General features: G+C 37.3%; 1 protein-coding gene across 1 annotated transcript in view; it reads left to right on the top strand.

Annotated features, from left to right (window-relative positions):
- The window catches only part of LOC150101354 (phospholipid-transporting ATPase ABCA3-like), a 305,741-nt gene that overhangs the window by 173,281 nt on the left and 113,886 nt on the right, over positions 1-18,574 (top strand). The window lies entirely within an intron of this gene.

Below are 18,574 nucleotides of genomic sequence, written 5' to 3'. Positions count from 1 at the left end.
CCAGTTTGACTCATGATTTCATTCATCTTCCAAAATAACTCTGTTATTTTGGAAGACGAATGAAAATGTCACTGCATAGTGGCAAATATCCCTTCCTCGTACTGAAAATGCAAGAAAAACAGGTAGTTTTTTTGTACCACTAAATATAGTATGGACACAATTAAGGTCTATATACTATATGTTGTGACAATTTGTGTAAATTGGAGCATCTGGGATGAAACTGACCTGACTCTGCATAATCAACTGCCCTTCACGGACACTATACATTATACATCATTATCAACTAATTCCTGACAAGTACCCTCAAGGGTTGTACAGGATATGATAGTACTACATGAAAAACTTATATTCTTACTAACTTCCTATGAACAATTTTCCTCCAAATCAATCTGTTTCCTGTCAAGACTCCAACATTGTCAGAATTTATATTTCTATCTTCTAAGGTACTTTTTACTGTATCAATCCACCTATATCTTGGTCTTCCTCTGGCTCTTTTTCCTGCCACCCTGCAGAGAACACTTGTTTTGTTAATCTTTGTTTAAGTGACCATACTTGCTGAGATTAGCTCTGCTAACACATTCCTGCATGCCAACATTGTTAAGTTGCTTCTTAATATCCTCGATTTTAATGTGATATTACCATTGATGCCATCAATGGCAATGATGGCATTTCATTTCATGTTCATGACCCTAATCTTTCTCGGTACTCATACCTGTGGTCTCCAGTCTTTGGTCAAGTGTTCTACTTCTCACCCACCTCTCAGATCCATAAGTTAAAATTGGTTTGAACACTGTCTTGCATACAGCTAATTTAGTGTTTTGACTAATTTCTCTCTTCTTCCATATAAACGTATTCAGCTGACTTCCTACCATACCAACTTTGTTGATTCTGTTGACTATTTCCATATTTAATTTACCATCTTCACTAAAAATCGTACCTAAGTAGCTGAAATGTTTTACTTGTTCTATAGGTTCTCCATTCAATGCAGTTGATATTTTCAATGCTTCTGCTTATTTTCATTCTTTGTCTTGCTATTGCTGCCCTTAATACCATATCTGTTACAACAGTTATTCAATTTAGTCAGGGAATCTTGCAGACTTGTAGCAGATTTATTTAGAAGTATAACATCATCCACATAAAGCAAAGAGCAGACATTCTTCTTCTTATTGTGCTATCTTCTATCGAAGGTCAGCGACCATCTTGGCGAACCAACTGCGTCTTGTGCTAATCTGAGCAGTTGTGCACTGCTCTTTCCTGTCCACGTCTTGATGTTGTCAAACCATGATATTCTTTTTCTTCCTCTAGTTCCTTTGCCATCAATTCTTCCTACCAAAATAGTTTGTAGAAGTTGGTATTTGCTGTTTCTCATGATGTGGCCAAGATATGATGTTTTTCGTTTCTTGATTATTTGTACAAGATGTTTAGCTTTGCCAATGGATTTTAAGACCTCTTCATTGGTAATTTTTTCTGTCCATGATATCTTTAGCATTCTTCTGTATAGCCACATCTCAAAGGCTTCAATTTTCTTGATGGTTGTCGCCTTCAATGTTCATGTTTCAACTCCATAGAGCAGAATAGACCACACATAACATTTCAGTATTCGGCATCTTACTTCCATGTTTAGGTCTTTATTGCAGAATAGTGTTCTCATTTTCATGAAGGACTGCCGTGAAACTTTAATCCTTGTCTTTATATCTGTTTCTGGATCCCACCGTTCATTAAGCCAACAACCAAGATATTTATATCTTGACACTTGATCAATATTTTTCCCATTGAGTGTCAGTTTCATTGATGAGGCTGGATGTTTGCTGATGATCATATTTATTCCCATTCTTTGGCTTTCTATGTATACTCTGTCAATGAGTTTTTGGAGATCCATAATGTTATCTGCAATTAGCACGGTGTTAACAATCTTTCCATTTATTGTGATTCCCTCTGGACATTCTTCCAATGCTTTTTTAAAGATTACCTCTGCGTATATGTTGAACAGGAGTGGTGAGAGCACACATCCTTGTCTCATTCCTCTTTTGATGTTAATATCACTGGTGGTAATGTTGTCTAATTGAACGGTAGCTGACTGATTCCAATACAGATTTGTTATTAGTCTTATGTCTTGTTCGTCTAGCCTTGTTTGTTGAAGGACTTCTATTAAGTTAGTGTGTCTGACTTTGTCGAATGCTTTTTCAAAATCTATGAAACACATAAAGACACATTTCTGTTTTTCTATGCATTTTTGTATCAATATTTGGGTACAGAAAAGGGCCTCTCTAGTACCAAAACCATTCCGAAAGCTGAATTGTGTTTCACTTAGAGTTTCTTCACTTTTTCTATAAATGCGATTCTGAATTACTTTCAAAAATATTTTTAATGTTTGGCTCATTAGACTAATAAGTCGGAAGTCACCACAGGAATTTGCTTTGGGTTTCTTTGGGATAGTGATAAATGTAGATTTGAGCCAATCTGATGGAAATTTATCACTTTCATATATTTCATTAAATAGTTTTTCATGAAGTTTGATGTTATCTGGTTCTATTAATTTTAAAAATTCTGTTTGCACACCATCTGGTCCACTGGCTTTTCCTGTTTTACTTGTTCGTATAGCATTCTCTATTTCGCATTTCATGATTGCTGGTCCTTGAATGTTATCTTTTATATTTATAGGCTTCTGTCTAGTATCATTGAAAAGTTCTGTTACATATTTTATCCAAATCTGTGCTTTATTCTCTTCTTCTAGAACTATTTTTCCATTTTCGTCTCTTAGAGACACTATTTGCTTTTTCCTCAGTTTTCCGGAAATTTCGTTGATTTTCTTATACAGATTGAAATTATCATGTTTCTTCTGAAGCAGTTCAATTTCAGTACATAAATTTTTCATCCAATTTTCCTTGGCTTCTTTTATTTTTTTCTTGATGATGTTATGTGTTTCTGTATACCTGGCTAGATCTTTGTTTTTGTACATTCTTCTTGTATCAATAAGAGAAAGAATCTCATCTGTCATCCATTCCTGTTGTTTTATATTATTCACATAACCTACTTCTTCAATACTTGTTGTTACGATGGCATTCTTTAAGCTATTCCAAAGAGATTCCACACTTTTATTTTCTTCTATGTTAATCTGTTGTAATCGCAGGTTAAGCTGTGTCTTGGCACTTTTATTTATGTTTGGGTCTTTCAGTTTTTCTACATCAATTTTCTTTTTCTTCTTTTGTGATTTTTTAGCTGATTTTAATCTAAGACGTACTTCTGCAACTATGGGATTGTGGTCTGATGAGATATCTGCTCCAGGATAAGTCTTTGCACTCTTTATACTACTGTGGAATCTTTTATTTATCAGTATATAATCAATTTGATTTCGGACAATGTTATGTTGGTTATCTTGAGGCGATTTCCAAGTGTACAGTCTTCTGGGTGGAAGTTTAAACCAGGTATTTGCTATTGTTAGATCTTCTTCCTGACAGAACTGGACTAAGTGATCTCCTCTGTCATTTCTGGTGCCAAAGCCATGTTCGCCAACAATTTCTCCATCACCCCCTCTTCCTAGCTTCCGAGCAGACATTAATATCTCCAATTTTCATATCAGGTTTAATACCACGTTCCTTCCTAATGTAATCCATATAGATAATGAATAACAGAGGGAATAATGTACAGGGTGTTCGGGATAAATTTGACAGTTTCGTAAGGAAAAAGAAAATCTTCTTTGTATCTATTAAATTTAATGAATTGACAAAAAAACATTACAGGCAGAGTTAATTACAATACTATCAACAAGATTTACTCAAAATAACCACCATTAGCATCGATCACAGCTTCAATTCTGCTTCGGAACCTCGAACAAGCTGATGCTACAGTCTCCCTGGGAAGGGCCGCAAAAACTGTTTTAATTTTATCCATTAACTGGGCTTTTGTATTACTGGAAGTGCGATTGGTGTCTTTTTCAACTGCGCCCCATACAAAATAATCCATGGGGTTAAGGTCTGGGGAGTTTGGAGGCCAAACATTTGGACTGGTGAAGTCGTAGAAATTTTCAGACAACCATTTTTGACTTTTCCCAGAGGTGTGGCAAGGGGCCGAATCCTGCTGCCATACATACGGCCTACCATTGGCTACCCTTGTTATCCAGGGCTTGACTACAGTTAGCAACTCCACGAACAAAGCCCGAATTCCAATGCCAGGGTTCTTCAACACCTGTTCCTGCAGATTTGCGAGGAATTCTGCTGTACGAACGCAATCAGATCGTCTGCTAGGGATCTTTCTTCTTGCTACATCCTCGTAGTCACCATTGCAAGTCTCTAGTTCATGCCTGATTGTTTTTACTGTATTCAGGGAGCATTGGGCAGCAGTCGTAATATCCTTATTTTGATGGCGGGCACGAATCATCATGATACAAGTTATTCTCTTCCATGATTCAGGTGGGTTCCAGCTATCCATCCTTTCTGACATCTTGTATATGAATGAAGAAGGGTCCAAACTTTTAAATGAAGAGAAGTGTGTGTTAATACATGTAACTTACGGGAAAATATAATTAATTATAAATATGTCAAATTTATCCCGAACACCCTGTACATCCTTATCTAACACCAGATTTAACATTAATCCATCTTCCTGTACTTCAATTCTAACTGCTGATTTACAACTCAAATAAAGACTAAGTATTGCTTGATATGATGCTCCACTGACACCATTCAACTCTAGCGTTTTGAATAGCTTCTGTCTCTTGGCACCTTGTCATATGCCTTTTCCAGATCTACAAAACTTAAATACAGATCTTTGTTATATTCCCATGATCAACTATTTGTCATAAAGTGAAAATCTGATCCTGACAGCCTCTAGTTGAATCCTTCTCAACCGTTTCTCAAGAATATTGGATAATGGAACACTCAGTAGACAAATACGTCTATAATTCTCACATTCAGTTTTATTTCTCTTTTTATATATGAGAGTTCTACTCTAATCATCTGGAATTTGTCCCTCTGTCTAGGCATTCTCAACTATGCAGTGAAGCCACTGTAAGACTTGTGGTGTCTGCAAGGAGTTTGAGTGTGTTTAAGACATGGTATGATGAGATGTGTGTGTGATTAAGGGACCTCCCAGATGAGTCTATGACTCCATGAGGTCTTGGGATGATAATAATAATATTTGAGCATTTCTGATCGAATATCATCTATCTACTCCTGCTGCCTTTATATTTCAAGCTTTTGATGGCTTTTTCTAGTTCAAGTATGGATATGTATTTCTGATTGCATGCCTGGTCAGTGTGTTTTACCACTGTGACTGTCATCGCTGCTTGTTCCATTTAGAAATTTTTCGAAGTAATTACTCCATACTTCAAGGATATCTTTTTCTCCCGTTTTCATGTCACCTTTATCATCTCTAAATCCTTTTACAGCACTCTTTCCTCCATTTCTGAGCTTCTTCAACAACCTCCAGAATATCTTGCCACCTTCTTGGTATTTATTTTCTATGTTCTTACCAAAGTCCTCCCATGACTTTTGTTTAGCAAGTTTTATACAGTGTTTAGCTTTATTACATTTGTTTCTGTATTCTCTAAGAGCACAAGCTGACTTATTTGCCAGGAACTTTTGATATGCTTTCTTCTTTTCCTTCACTGTCTCTTTAACTTCCTATGTCCACCATGGAGTTCTGATTTTTCTATCCTTGCAGACAACCTCACCACATGCCTCTCTCTCTGGCTGAATCGATCAATGTTTTCTTTAGGGCTTGCCACTGAATCTTCAAAGTTTGGTTCTTGTTCACAAACTCTTTCATTTTTTCTTGAATAATGTTTGTGTATTTTAGTCTTCAGTTCACATCTGAGAGCTGCTCAACTTTTATTTGCTTTAAAACTTTCTTACATGTTCTTTTCAATACTAAATTCAATTTTATCATACTAAGACTAAATAGTGATCATTACCCCATTTCAAATCCTCTTTACACTCTAGTATCCTGCATCAGTGAGAAAACATCGCTATCAACAATAACATAGTCAATGAGACTTTTCTTATTCCTTGCCTCTTTTCTCCATGTGAATTTGTGCACATTTTTATGTTGGAACACTGTGTTAGTAATAACCAGTCCATGTGCTGAGCAGAAATCCAACAGGTATTTGCCATTATTATTAGCTTTGCTCTTTTCTCCACATTTTTCTAAAACATTTTTGTATGTCTGACAATCATTTCCTACTCTGCTATTCAGATCCCCAACAAGGACCAACTTTTCCTTTTTTATTGTGTCGGTTGCTTTCTCTAAAGCCTCAAAAAATTTCCCCATTTCTACCTAGTAGAACCTTATAATAAATTGAGTTTAATCCTTCATCCAAGTGTAAGCAAACAAAGTTTGCACTTGAAGTATCTTCGGGACTGAGGCAACTCATGGTAAAGGTGGACCAAGCTCTCATCACTAATTGTCTTAGTATCTCCCATAATGCAAAGCACATCTCCTTGCGGACATGTATAATGCTATGCATTAGGGGAAGGGCCACTACCCAAACCAGTTTCAACTTTATTGAGGTCTCGTCAGTGGGAGCCAGACCCAGAGGTGGTGATACTAAGGTGGAAGCAATGGAGAAGTCACATACAAGTTGCCAAAAGGTGTCTCACGTTATTATTAAATTATTCTGGATTTAGAGAAAGATGTTGGAAGTTTTTTCCCACTTGGTTAGACTATAATAAATTTAGTTTAATCCTTTGTCTGAAGTATCTTCAGGAGCGAGGCAACTTGTTCACCTTTACCACGAGTTGCCTCAGTCCCGAAGATACTTCAGGCGCAAACTTTGTTTGCTTACACTTGGATAAAGGATTAAACTAAATTTATTATAGTCTACCCAAGTAAAAAAATTTCCAACAACTGTGGGACCATAGGAACAAATAAGTCTCATTGTCCAGTTTCCAATTCTGATATTTGCCCTGAAATTGGCTGCCATTCAAGAAGATTAGCTTTGTATTTAATGTTGAATACTATTGTTACGCCTTCTTTTCCTTGATTGTCATTCCCTGAGTATAACATTTCATATTTCTTGCTCAGAAAGATCTCACTGTTTTTTGTCTTTTTTGTTTCAGTCACCCCTATTATGTCGATCTAGTACTTATCCAATTCCTCAGCTAGCTCCATTTCTTTGTCATTCAGGCTTATGTTGATAGTGCCAATCTTGAATTCTGGTGATATTGAGTTGGGGTATGTTTTAGGATTTGTGTTCCACTATACGTTATCATTAAAACAATACTAATTTTACAACTGAAATTTAACCAAAAACATTCAAACTAGTGTGCCATTTATATTTAGAAGTTTGCAAAAATGCACCAATCAATGTGGAAGAGATATAATATACCATCACATGAGGTTGAAGATCTTCAAGAAAGCTACAAAATATATGGGATAAACTCTGATATTTTCTATTATATTTCATTAAAAAAAAAAAAGAAAGTTTTTTTGGTGACCCACTAAACTGATTTCATGGTCCACTAATGGGTTGTGACATCCACAGTTTAAAAAATATGCTTTAGCAGACCCACGCTGTCCCTGAATGCTGCTGTTGTCAACCCAACTCTGAATCTGTCTTCATTAACCTCTCTAACACTTAGACCAAATTTCACATCTGGTCTATAAATAATTGAAGACACTTGCAATGAACATGACTCAATTGCACATAATGATAACTCCTTTCCCACTGATACTATACATTATCATTAAGACAATACTAATTTCACAACTGAAATTTAATCAAAAACATTCAAACTAGCTTTAGTCTTATCACCCCTTATGACGAAGAACAATTTTACCTTCTTTGCACTCCTTTGATACTTGGCCCAAATAAGTGTGACTGGGCCAAATTCCAACAGAACTCTTAAATGCACTGTGATATCTCATGAAGCCCTACAGCCTTATATACAGGGTGGTCATAATTAAACTTTCCCTATTCAGAGCCTTGTGAATCTCGATTTAATAACCGAATGTCACCAAATTTGGTAGGGAGATTAATCAAGACATGGGAAGAAGGATTCTTCAAAAATAAAATTTTTGTTTGAAAATTTGTCGATAGGGAAAATATGGTGCTGCACAATGTAAAAAAAGTGTTAAAATTGGACAGACAAATTACCTTTATGTGTTTATAACATAGCAATAAAACATTTTATATCAATTTAATTTATCAAATTATGGTTTTACAATTACTAGAGCAACATTGAGTTCACCAATGCAAAAGAGGACCTGGTTTAATATGGCCACCATTCTCATGGACCAGAAATTGCATCCTATACACAGCACTCTCAACAGCAGAACATAACATATCTAAACGAATATTTGTCACAGTTCATGATACGTTGTCCTTTATGGCTGCCAGGTTCAAGACACTGCTATGACAAAAGTTGCCTTTCAGTGAACCCCACAACCAAAAATCGCATGGAGTAATATCAGGGGAGTGAGTTGGCCACTCAACTTCTAAAAGAAGCGACTAATTACTCTTTCTTCTGTGAAGCGATGCAGTAGAAGCTGCTGCTGTATCAGTCATGTAATGTGGGGAGGTGCTATATCTTGTCCAGACATCATTACTGCTGAAGTTGTGGAATGACAAACCTGTTCAGCATATTACGATATTTCTGTGCAGTAATGGAACAAGTTACTGGTCATGACAGAGTGATGTCCTCAAAAAATAATGGCCCTATTATAAAATCTGCTGTGAAACCACACCGACTAGTAAATTTTTGAATGTAATGGGAGTTCCTGAAGCACATGGATGGGTTGATCCAGAAGCCTAAATTTGATAATTTGGGATGTTTACACAGTCCCATTCAAATAAAAATGCACCTCATCTCCCCACAGAATTTTCTAAGGCCAAGCATTGTTGACTTCCAATCTGACCAGAAACGTCAGAACAAATATTAGTCGCTTATCATGTAGCAGCTGCTGTACATGGCTGATTTTGTATGGATAAAATGTAATAATTTTGCATAAGACTTTCCATACCATGAAATAAGGTATATCCATTTGTCATGCTACTCCACAGGTGCTGCTACTAAGAGCAACATTTTCATGTGATCTGTCGACAATTGTGGTGGCAACTTCAGTTACCCGTGGTGTCAGTGGTTTCCTTCCTCTGCCAGGTCAAACTTCCAAGGATCCTGTTTCTTCAAACTTCTGAGTCATTGATCTAATTACTTCAGCTGACAAAGACCTTTATGCCAGTTCTGGCAGGTTCTAAACTCACAAAAAGTGGCTGATGCATTGCACTCATTAAGGTAAAATAACTACAAGTAACATGCAATAAGATAAAATGAAGTACATATTGTACATGACTATCAATATGAACGCATTTGTAAAGTTTTCCCTTTACTTTATAGCTCTTATAATGTCAGAAAAAAAGGTGTTCACCTTTGTTTTATGCAAATTTTCAGCTTCCTGGGCTACAACAATGCCATATTCTCCCTATTGGCAACTTTTTGAACTAAAATATTTTTTTCATGGAATCCTCCTCCTCACATGTTGATTAGTCTTCCTACCAAATTTGGTGACATTACAGTTGTTAGACCGAGCAACATGCGGTTCTGAATAGGGGAAGTTTAATTATAGCCACCCTGTATGTAACATCAAGATTATTAAATTCTCCATGTACTTCATTTATCCATCAGCCCATCCTTCTCACTTCATGAAAGATCTGCACTGTCACATTCCCAAGGATGAATACCTTTATGAATTGCTTATTTAATATCTCAACTGTGTTCTCTGCAAAGACTTGCTGACTTTGGACACCCACCATAAAATATGCTGGAAGAAAGCCACTTTACTCCATTGTAGCAAATCTAAGTACGATATACAACAGACTTTTCCTTGAAGCCAGTTTCTTAAGCCAGAAGCAGATTCTGCCTTAAGAAACTACCCTAACCTCAACAAATTCGGCAGCATGAAACTGTCCCAAATTTGGGAAGCTTTCATCCTCCATACTTCAGTCCAGCGGCCAAGGATGCCCAATTTAGCCTACTAGAGGGCACTATTTAGGACTTTAGGCCTACTCTCAGCTTCATTACTTAGCATGTGCCTGCATGTACAGGGTGTTCGGGATAAATTTGACAGTTTCGTAAGGAAAAAGAAAATCTTCTTTGTATCTATTAAATTTAATGAATTGACAAAAAAACATTACAGGCAGAGTTAATTACAATACTATCAACAAGATTTACTCAAAATAACCACCATTAGCATCGATCACAGCTTCAATTCTGCTTCGGAACCTCGAACAAGCTGATGCTACAGTCTCCCTGGGAAGGGCCGCAAAAACTGTTTTAATTTTATCCATTAACTGGGCTTTTGTATTACTGGAAGTGCGATTGGTGTCTTTTTCAACTGCGCCCCATACAAAATAATCCATGGGGTTAAGGTCTGGGGAGTTTGGAGGCCAAACATTTGGACTGGTGAAGTCGTAGAAATTTTCAGACAACAATTTTTGACTTTTCCCAGAGGTGTGGCAAGGGGCCGAATCCTGCTGCCATACATACGGCCTACCATTGGCTACCCTTGTTATCCAGGGCTTGACTACAGTTAGCAACTCCACGAACAAAGCCCGAATTCCAATGCCAGGGTTCTTCAACACCTGTTCCTGCAGATTTGCGAGGAATTCTGCTGTACGAACGCAATCAGATCGTCTGCTAGGGATCTTTCTTCTTGCTACATCCTCGTAGTCACCATTGCAAGTCTCTAGTTCATGCCTGATTGTTTTTACTGTATTCAGGGAGCATTGGGCAGCAGTCGTAATATTCTTATTTTGATGGCGGGCACGAATCATCATGATACAAGTTATTCTCTTCCATGATTCAGGTGGGTTCCAGCTATCCATCCTTTCTGACATCTTGTATATGAATGAAGAAGGGTCCAAACTTTTAAATGAAGAGAAGTGTGTGTTAATACATGTAACTTACGGAAAAATATAATTAATTATAAATATGTCAAATTTATCCCGAACACCCTGTATGTATCTTTTTTATATATGGTTCCCTGACAATGGCAATTTGACTTTGTCGAAATATTGGAAGTATTAATTAAACAGACTAATTAGTTAATATTAGTCTGTTGTAATTTATTTAAAAAATACAGTTACATATTTCATCCTGTCCACCTATACTCACACCATACTGCCTCAAAGCCAATGTCATTATTTAGTTAGCCCTTACATCTCCAACTAGGATGCACGTAACTCCTCTGTTATCATCAACAGCACTCCACCATTCTCACAAAATACATCATACTTCTACTTCTCTATATATTCTTTTCATGATGCTATCCTCAGCCAACAATTCCTGATTCCAACAACTTTTATTTATTTGGGGGGGGGGGGGGGGGGGCAGAATCAGAGATACAGTTTTGTTTCCTTTATTTCAGATACTTATTTCTAAAAAAAAAAGCATACATAATACTCCTTCTGGTTCCATAACAAGTCCCACCAACACTGTTTCTCAGATGTGACTCCTACATACATTCTTCTGGCTATTCCTCTCTATCTCCACTGTTATGTTCCTCATTCCTTTCACTCACACAACTTACCTCTCCATTCCTCTCCTATCTTGCTTTTCTGCACTTCCACATCACTTCTTACTTCTCCAGATCGTCTGTTCATTACAGTCATTACTCTCCCTTCCAGCAAGATCCTTGCCAATTGCCTTCACACCAAAACCATTTAAATGTAGTCCATCCATCCTTTAACACATTTGCAAATTGCATTCCCTTTTCTTCACACAGCTCCACTCACTATTCATAATATTTTCTTATCTCAACTCATTACTGTCATACATGGACAACATACTCGACTTCCCTTCCTACCACACTTAACTTTTACCCTATTCAACAACCTTCTGATATTCATTCTCACATTTTACTTGTTTCCAACCAAATCATTTATTCCTCTTACCATTACCAATCTTTTACTTGCTTATTCTTCATACCCAACACCAAAATCATTCTGCTCATTCTACTTCCAGGAATAAACTTCTGCACTTTCTCATTTACCATGTTTAATAATTGAATTTTTATGCAGTGTCACTCTTAAATCATTAATTAACTCTTTCATTTCATTCATTCCATTCTTCCTTACTCTTCAATACATGTCTACAGTTCTCTTCATTTCACTCTGCATACACTTCATTTCTTGCCTCATCTCTACTTTCATATACTGATTCACATTCTCATCACCATTTATACTCACTATCTTGCCATCAGTCACCCTTTTTCTCTTTGTCATTCATTCATGTTTGCTATCTTACTACAAGTTACTCTCTTTTTCTTGTCATTAGTTTCACATATACTATCTTCCTGAAGAGTATAGATGTTCTACTTGGTGGCTGGTTTTTGCTTGTCAATGGATGGGAATACTGCTGAGTTTCCTGTGATTCAGGTCAGGAGCAATGAGTTTAGTCGTGATCCTTTAGGGTCACTCATTGAAATTTACAGTGATCTTGTAGATCACTCAAGGTTTTTAGAGAGGTATCCCTGCACTTAAACATACCTTCATAAAGGTCAAAACCAGTCTGGGTAGTAGCCCTTTCCCCTAATATATAGCATTATACATGTCTGCAAGGATATGTGCTTTGCTTTAAGGGATACTAAGGTAACTGATGTGAAGTCATCAGCTCTATATACAAGTAGCCCAGTCGTTTCAGGTGCAAACTTTGTTTTCTTACACTTGGATAAAGGATGAAACCAATTATATAATTTCTTAGCATCTTTAATTTATAACTCGGATATCTGTTATTCAGTCTCATCCATTTCAATTTATTTAGAAGCTTCATGTGGCAGTCTATCAAAAGCTTTTGCAAAATCTAACTATACTACTGTACATGCCTGTCCCTTGTCCAAGACATTTGTCACCTTGTTATATTACATAAGTAAGTTAGTAAGACATGATCTCTCTTTAAAAGCCCATGTTGATCACCACAGAGAATACTGCTGTTATCAACCCATTTCTATATCGTACTTCTCACCAATCTCTCTAGTACCTTTACCACAACTCCAGATATACAGATTGTCCTATAATTTGTATCCACAGCCTTGTCACCACCTTTATGCAGTGGACCAATTTCACCTTCTTTTTCACTCCCTTGGAACCTATGCTATTGTATGACTCTTATTAAACAGGCATACTAATACTTGCTACTGCCAATTCCATGGAACATTGCCACCATTCGTTTAAGACATATGTCATTCAAATCCATCCTGCCGCCTTATCGACATCAGAGTTGTTTATTTCCTCAATTACCTCGTGCTTGCTCACAATTAAGGAATCCTCTCTCTCTTATGTCTGTCCTTTACACATAAGTTTCTCATGATTTCATCCTGATGAGGATGAAAAAACAACCTTATAAATTGATCACTAAATACCTTAACAATGTTTTCTGCGGCAGTTACCATTTTACCATTTAAGTTCTTTAACATTATCTTACCTTCTATTTGCCACATATCTAAAAAAAACTCTCTAAGGTTTTTCTTTGCCAGATTTGCCGATTTCTGCTCATACTGCACTTCTGTTGTTACTGAGTCATACCTCTCCTGGCTGTTCTTTATACTTTTCATGTAACTAGTTATAAGCATTATTTATCTTGTACTGCCTCCAAAGTGCCTTCTTCTTCTTCCAGATTATAAGCTTAAACCCCTCATTCATCCATTTTACACCTACCTTATTCAGCCCTTTGACCTTCAGAATACATTCACACATTGATGTTATGTATTTCTTTGTCTGTTCCCAAACAACATTATTTCCTTCTTGGGAACTTACTGCTCAACTCCTCATTTCATGCTATAGCTCCAAGCTGTCTAAGCATGTCATAACCACCTTCCTTTGTACTTCCACATATATATCCTTTCCTCATAGAAGTCTGCATATGGCTAGTCACAACCCAGGTGATCACTTCATGATCACTCTCACCAACTGGAGGAAAGTGAAAAACCCTACTCACAATTACATCTTATGATGAAATGATCAGATCTAAAACTTGTGTGCCCTCTTTTACATGCTGTCTGAGATAGTAATCTTTCAAGAACTCAAATTCATTTTCCTTATTCCCAAATGTTCTCTTCATTCCAATCTATACTGTCATAATTAAAAATGCCCATTAAAATTACCTATAGCAACATCCAACTAAATGTCCTCCTGTCAACCTCCACCTCACACGACACTGCCTCATAACCATTGCCACTTTTTCTCTCATATCTACCTTATGCGGACATAATTTCTCTGCTATCATTATCAGCATTCCTCCTCCCTTCTTATCCTTTCTATCTTCACAAAAAAAACAGTATCCTTCCATTTCTGTTCCTGTCAGGAACAGAAATGGAAGGATATGTAATATGGAAGTAAGGAAATGGAAGGATATGTAATATGGAAGTAAGGAAATGGAAGGACATGGATGAATGAAGAAAGATCTTCATTCATCCATGTTTCACTTATTCCAATGATTTTTAGGCAAATAAACTTAATCAGTGAAACCGTTTCATTTTCATTATTTCTAATAGTTCGGGCATTATTAAATAAACATAGTGGTTCACTTTAGGTCTATAACCAGTCCTATCCAAGCCGCTGCTTGGTTGTGATTTCCCTACCACAATACCCTTTATCAGTGCTTACCTCATATATCCGTTCAGTCTGAACTTTCCCACCCACATCCTGCTCTATTTAGTTTCTATGTTGATCATCCTCATACATACATACATTCATTCACTATTTCCAACATCCACTTTCTCTTATGCCATATCTTCCTGTCCATCTGGATCATCCCCCCTGTTTCCTCTGTTCCTTTTCCATCCCCCATCTCTCTTCATCTCTCACACTACTGCTGTTTCCATTGCCAAGCACTTCTGTCTCTTCAGTACCACTCTTCTTTTACATCTGATCTCTTGCTTGCATCACACACTGCATTACCATCTAGCAATAATTTTTCCAATGCATTCACTCCAAAACTATTCAAGTGCAATCCATCACATCTGTATAATTCCATTCTTCTTGCAAACATCCACTAACTGTAGTTCATTCTTCTCACACAGGTCTGTTAAAACACTTTTCATGATTCGACTCTCTGTTTCAACTCATTATTGTCATACTTTGCAACACACTGACACCCTTTCCCATTATATTGTTATTTTTCACTCTTCTCCATAACTTCCTGATATTCACCCTTGCATTCTTCTTATGTACACTTAAATCATATATCCCCACAACCACCACTAATTCTCTGGCTGCACTAATTTGCCAAAGATCTGGGAGGCATTCTAAGACTACATTTAGTCTGAATTCTCAAAATTAACTTTGTTTTTATCTCGTTCTTAAAGGATCCCTTTATAGGACATTAGCTCCTTTTCATTTATAATTTGAAATGTTTGTACAATGATCTAACTGTATACTCTTTTTTTTTCTTTCTTAATCTTTCCCTCTTTTACCTTTACGGTGTCAAGGGTTTCTGTTCCTTATAACTGCATCTGTTATATGAGGATAAGGTGATTGGCCCTGTGCCTTCCGGTGTGTTCTGTGTCTATAGAAGCGTTATGTTCTCAAGGCTGGTTTGCCTGTTTGTGGGAGGAAAACCCCCAAATAAACTGGGGAGAAAACCCTGCAGTCCACGCCTAAGACTGGCTAACTTGGCTATGTCTGAGAAAGATCTTAAGCTCCTCACAACAGGAATCGAACCCAGGACACTCCTTTCCCAGGCATATGGTTGCGAAGTGCATAGCCACTCATCTAACTATGCGGACTCTGTTTTCCCACAATTGTAATTTTTACTCTGAAGACTAATTAGAAATATTACTAAGTTCAATAAATTATATTTTGTTTATTTTATTCTGATGTTGTGAATAATGTAAAGCACTATTATGATTAACGGACACCTAGGTCTATCTATAATATCTATAATAAAACTCGATTAAGTTCATTATCCTGTATAAATTTTGAATGGAGTGGCATGGAGTTGAAACTAGTAACAGAAGCAGTCTTAAAAAGAACATTTATCGAAAAATGTTCAGAAGCTGTCATACCAATCCTGCACCAATCCGAATTGTAATAATGGCTAGAGCATTCCAAAATAGAAATTATTATTTTAACCTTGACATGTAAGTATAAGGAAGTCATTTTGCCTTTTTATAAGACTTTGATAAGACCACACATGAAATCATAACAGAGTCTTAAAATCATCCAAAGTCTGCATGTTCTCAGGCAATACATTCCATTTTCCTACCACTCTCCATGCAAAAAACTTACTTCTTACCCTTTCCTCACCACCTTCTTTTGCAGCTTACAGGGATGGCTCCTTTCCCTTTTTCTACCATAAGAAAAGTCTCCTTAGTGTTAACACAATAATAACCCTTCAACAGCTTAAATGTCTCGATAATATATCCCCTCCCCCTTTGCCTTCTATATACCAAATTTGGCATACCCTCAGTCTATCCTCATAAACAACATTGTACAGTAATGACATCATTTTTGTTATCCCTGTCTGTATACTCGCTTCATCCCAGTGACCAGATCAGAGCACAGAAATCCAGAAATGGTCTGATCAAAGCTTTATACAATGGGACCAGCACACTCTTATCTCTCATGGTCAGTGTTCTCTTCAACATTGCCTCAGTTCTCTGAGGTATTTTCACAACTTTTGCAATATGTCCTTGGAACTTCAAATCTCTATCCACAATCAACCTAAGATCCCTTGCCTTCCTCTCCTTCCAGTATAACTACAACAAGTGAGTATTAAGTATTCCTTGTCTGGATCCCAAATTTTAAAACATTACATTTAATTGCATTAAACTGACATCCCCATTCATTTGCTAATCTTTTCAGCTTATTCAAATCCACTTGAAGAACCAAAACATCAGCACTATTACTAATAACCCTCACATCATCTGAAAAATATAAAATTCTTCCTCTGACAATATTATTATTATTGTTGTTATTATCCAGGCCTCCATGGAGTCAAAAGACTCATCATGGGAGGTAGTTTTTAGGAAACGCAAAGTTTATCATACCACTCATTGAACTCATTGACCATTCCCACTCCAACCACTCTCTCAGGCAATACATTCCAATATTCAGCCACCCTCCATGCAAAGAAACCACTTCTCACCCTCTTGCGCACAGCCTCCTTTCGTAACTTCCAGGGATGGCCCCTTGTCATTGCTCCTTCCTGCTGTTCCACCAAGTGAAAACTTTCCAATGTCTACACTGTAACTTCCTCTCAACAGTTTAAAAGTCTCAATCATATCACCTCTCCTTCTATCCACCAAACTCTGCAGTCCACATTCCCTCAGTCGATCCTCATAACTCATATTGTACAGTCCTGAAACTATCTTTGTTATCTGCCTCTGTACCCTTTCCACAGTCAATTTATCCCCTTAAAAAATCCTGGGGACCAAACCTGAGAACAATAGTCTAAGTGTGGTCTGATCAGGGTCTTATACAACGGAATGATAACGCTTTTATCTCTACAGGTCAGCATCCTTCTCAGTATTGCAGCAATCCTCTGAGTAACCCTCACCACTTTTGCAATATGCTCCCTGAATTTCAGTTTTCTGTCAATCATCATCCCCAGATCTCTCGTCTCCCCAACCTCCTCCAATTGAGCATGCATCCTCCCATCAATGGATCCCTCCAGACTTTACATTTTGCTGCATTGAGCCGACAACCCCCTTCATTTACCCATCTGTCTAGTTTATTCAAATCCTCTTGCAGGGCTGCCACATCAGCACTATTACTGATAACCCTTCCCAGCTTCACATCATCCGCAAACAACTGAATGTCCCCTTGCAATCCATTGTCAATATCATTGATATAAAAGTTGAACAATACAGGTCCCAGTACTGAGCCCTGTGGAACCCCACCTGTAACCTTCTGCTTCCTTGATATTGCCACACCATACACAACTCTCTGATACCTATCAGTCAGCCAATCCTGAATCCATTTGACTAACCTGACATTTTAACCCATGTGCTGCAATTTAATTATCTGCTTATCATGTGGCACTCTGTGAAACGCCTTTGCAAAATCCAAAAAAATGACAGTACATGCCTTTCCCTCATCAACTGCTCTTGTCACTTTATTATAAAAGGCCATCATATTACTAAAGCAAGAGCACCCTTTAACAAATCCATGTTGATTCTCACAGATAACATTACCCTCATCTGCCCAATGTTGTATATAGTCCCTCACTAATTTCTCCAAGACCTCAACAACTACTGATGACACAAACAGGCCTATAATTAGATACTTCCAGTCTGCTACTGCCCTTATGCAGTGGCACTCTCTTACCTTCCTTCCATTCCCTGAGTACCTTTCCTGCCAGACTTTTATTGAAAAGTCAGGTCAACGGAGCTGTCGGTTCTTTAGCACATCCTCTCAAAACCCGTGGTGAAATACCATCCCGTCCAACAGTTTTACTGGTATCCAGAGTACTCAGTATTTGGAACACACTCTCCTCTTGCACCTCTAAACCTGCCCCATCCCTCTAGTATCAAAACCTCCTCCAGGATGAAATACTCCAATAGAGTGCTCATTGAACAACTCCACTATATCCTCTGCATCAGTCACTCTATTCCCATTTTTATCCCACAATGTCATTCTTCC

Source organism: Typopeltis vanoorti, chromosome 11, assembly GCF_054136105.1.
Source record: "Typopeltis vanoorti isolate ZY-2024b chromosome 11, IOZ_Tvanoo_1.0, whole genome shotgun sequence".
Lineage (NCBI taxonomy): Eukaryota > Metazoa > Arthropoda > Arachnida > Uropygi > Thelyphonidae > Typopeltis > Typopeltis vanoorti.
This window is presented reverse-complemented; position numbering and strand designations above follow the sequence as displayed.